Genomic DNA, 4,362 nt, shown 5'->3' with positions numbered 1-4,362 from the left:
CGAATACTAACCAATTCTAAAATGCTATAACAAGTCATTTTAAAGCTCGTTAATGCTCTCAACCTGATTTTGAAAACTAAAGTATTTATAATATAGGTTTTAAAAAAATAAGAAAGATTCTGTACAATAAACTTTAATTTCTAAAAGAATAACTAATTTTAAAATGTTATAAATAGCTATTTTAATGCTCTTTTAATGCCTAATAACATGATTTAGCAAAGTATTAAATACAATAGAGTGTCTAAAACAAAAGAAGTACTTGCACACAAAAACTCTAATATCTAATAACTAATACTTAAATGCTATAACAATGTCATTTAAAGCTCGTTTAATGCTCTACAACCTGATTTAAAACTAAAGTATTTAATATATAGGTTTTTAAAAAATAAGAAGATTCTCTACACATAAACTTTATTTCTCAAAGACTAACTAATTTTAAAATGTTATAATAGCTATTTTAATGCTCTTTTAAGCCTAATAACATGATTTAAGCAAAAGTATTTATAATACATTGAGAGTCGAAAAAAAAGAAGTACTTTGCACACAAAAATTTTAATAACTCGAATACTAACTAATTCTAAAATGCTATAACAAGGTCATTTTAAAGCTCGTTTAATGCTCTACAACCTGATTTAAAACTAAAGTATTTATAATATATAGGTTTTTAAAAAATAAAGAAAGATTCTGTACACATAAACTTTAATTTCTCAAAGACTAACTAATTTTAAAATGTTATAAAATAGCTATTTTAATGCTCTTTCAATGCCTAATAACATGATGTTAAGCAAAAGTATTTAAAATACATTGAGTGTCTAAAAAAAAAGAAGTACTTGGCCCACAAATATTTTATATCTCGAATACTAACTAATTCTAAAATGCTATAACAACGTCATTTTAAAGCTCGTTTAATGCTCTACAACCTGATTTAAAACTAAAGTATTTAAAATATATAGGTTTTTTAAAAAATAAGAAAGATTCTGTACACATAAACTTTAATTTCTAAAAGACTAACTAATTTTAAAATGTTTTTAAATAGCACTCTTAAAGCTTCTTTAATGCTCTAAAACTTGATGCTAAACATAATTATTTAATATACATGGGGTGCTTTATAAGAAAAAGAAGTTTCTGTACACATAAACTTTAGTTTCTCAAAGACTATCTAATTATTAAATGTTTTAAAACAGCAATTTTAAAGCACTTTTAATGTCTAACAACATGATGTTAAGCAAAAGTATTTAAAATACATAGAGTGTCTAAAAAAAAGAAGTACTTGGCCAACAAAATTTTAATATCTCGAATACTAACTAATTCTAAAATGCTATAACAAGGTCATTTTAAAGCTCGTTTAATGCTCTACAACCTGATCTAAAACTAAAGTATTTAAAATATATAGGTTTTTAAAAAATAAAGAAAGATTCTGTACACATAAACTTTAATTTCTCAAATACTAACTAATTTCAAAATGTTGTAAAATAGCCATTTTAAAGCTCCTTTAATGCTCGACAACGTGATTGAAAACTTAAGTATTTAAAACCAATAGGTTTTATAAAAAAAAAGAAAGGAGCTGTACAGATTAACTTTAATTTCTAAAAGAATAACTAATTTTAAAATTTTTTAAAATAGCCATTTTAAAGCTCTTTTAATGCCTAATAACATGATGTTAAGCAAAAGTATTTAAAATACGAAGAGTGTCTAAAACAAAAGAAGTACTTTGCACACAAAAACTTTAATATCTCTAATACTAACTAATACTAAAATGCTATAACAAGGTCATTTTAAAGCTCGTTTTATGCTCTACAACCTGATTTAAAACTAAAGTATTTAAAATATATAGGTTTTTAAAAAATAAAGAAAGATTCTGTACACATAAACTTTAATTTCTCAAAAACTAACTAATTTTAAAATGTTATAAAATAGCTATTTTAATGCTCTTTTAAAGCCTAATAACATGATGTTAAGCAAAAGTATTTAAAATACATAGAGTGTCTAAAACAAAAGAAGTACTTTGCACACAAAAATTTTACTAACTCGAATACTAACTAATTTTAAAATGCCATAACATTTTAAATTTAAAGCTCTTTTAATGCTATAAAACCTGATTTAAATCTAAAATATTTAATATATATAGATTTTTTTTAAAAAAAAAGAAGGAATCTGTACATAAAAACTATAATTATTTAAAAACTAACAAATTTTAAACTGTCTTAAAATGGTCATTTTAAAGCTCGTTTAATGCTCTACAACCTGATTTATAACTAAAGTATTTAAAATATATAGGTTTTTAAAAAATAAAGAAAGATTCTGTACACATAAACTTTAATTTCTCAAAGACTAACTAATTTTAAAATATTATAAAATTGCTATTTTAATGCTCTTTTAATGCCTAATAACATGATGTTAAGCAAAAGTATTTAAAATACATTGAGTGTCTAAAAAAAAAGAAGTACTTGGCCCACAAAAATTTTAATATCTCGAATACTAACTAATTCTAAAATGCTATAACAAGGTCATTTTAAAGCTCGTTTAATGCTCTACAACCTGATCTAAAACTAAAGTATTTAAAATATATAGGTTTTTAAAAAATAAAGAAAGATTCTGTACACATAAACTTTAATTTCTCAAATACTAACTAATTTCAAATGTTTAAATAGCAATTTTAAAAGTCCTTTATTCTCGACAACGTGATTGAAACTAAGAATTTAAAACCTATAGGTTTTAAGAAAAAAAAAGAAAGGAGCTGTACAGATTAACTTTAATTTCTGAAAGAATAACTAATTTTAAAATTTTTAAAATAGCCATTTTAAAGCTCTTTTAATGCAAATAACATGATGTTAAGCAAAAGTATTTAAAATACGAAAGAGTGGAAAACAACAAAGAAGTACTTTGCAACCCGAAAAACTTTAATATCTCTAATACTAACTAATACTAAGATGCTATAACAAGGTCATTTTAAAACACGTTTATGCTCTACACCTGATTTAAACTAAGTATTTAAAATATATAGGTTTTAAAAAAGAAAGGAAGATTCTGTACACATAAACTTAATTCTCAAAAACTAACTAATTTTAAAATGTATAAAATTGCTATTTTAATGCTCTTTCAATGCCTAATAACATGATGTTAAGCAAAAGTATTTAAAATACATTAAGTTTTAAAAAAAAAGAAGTACTTGGCCCACAAATATTTTATTATCTCGAATACTAACTAATTCTAAAATGCTATAACAAGGTCATTTTAAAGCTCGTTTAATGCTCTACAACCTGATTTAAAACTAAAGTATTTATAATATATAGGTTTTTAAAAAATAAAGAAAGATTCTGTACACATAAACTTTAATTTCTCAAAGACTAACTAATTTTAAAATGTTATAAAATAGCTATTTTAATGCTCTTTTAATGCCTAATAACATGATGTTAAGCAAAGTATTTAAAATACATAGAGTGTCTAAAACAAAAGAAGTACTTTGCACACAAAAACTTTAATATCTCTAATACTAACTAATACTAAAATGCTATAACAATGTCATTTTAAAGCTCGTTTAATGCTCTACAACCTGATTTAAAACTAAAGTATTTAAAATATATAGGTTTTTAAAAAATAAAGAAAGATTCTGTACACATAAACTTTAATTTCTCAAAGACTAACTAATTTTAAAATGTTATAAAATAGCTATTTTAATGCTCTTTTAATGCCTAATAACATGATGTTAAGCAAAAGTATTTATAATACATTGAGAGTCTAAAAAAAAGAAGTACTTTGCACACAAAAATTTTACTAACTCGAATACTAACTAATTCTAAAATGCTATAACAAGGTCATTTTAAAGCTCGTTTAATGCTCTACAACCTGATTTAAAACTAAAGTATTTATAATATATAGGTTTTTAAAAAATAAAGAAAGATTCTGTACACATAAACTTTAATTTCTCAAAGACTAACTAATTTTAAAATGTTATAAAATAGCTATTTTAATGCTCTTTTATGCCAATAACATGAGTTAAGCAAAGTATTAAAACTAGAGTGTCTAAAACAAAAGAAGTACTTGGCCCACAAAAATGTTTATATCTCGAATACTAACAAATTCTAAAATGCTATAACAAGGTCATTTTAACGCTCGTTTAATGCTCTACAACCTGATCTAAAACTAAAGTATTTAAAATATATAGGTTTTAAAAACAAAAAGAAAGACTGTAAACATAAACTTTAATTTCTCAAATACTAACTAATTTCAAAATGTTGTAAAATAGCCATTTTAAAGCGCCTTTAATTCTCGACAACGTGATTGAAAACTTAAGTATTTAAAACCTATAGGTTTATAAAAAAAAAAGAAAGGATCTGTACAGATTAACTTTAATTTCTAAAA

Source organism: Polistes fuscatus, unplaced genomic scaffold, assembly GCF_010416935.1.
Source record: "Polistes fuscatus isolate 324 unplaced genomic scaffold, CU_Pfus_HIC Scaffold5, whole genome shotgun sequence".
In the NCBI taxonomy this organism is placed as follows: Eukaryota; Metazoa; Arthropoda; class Insecta; order Hymenoptera; family Vespidae; genus Polistes; species Polistes fuscatus.
Note: the sequence above shows the minus strand (reverse complement) of the source record.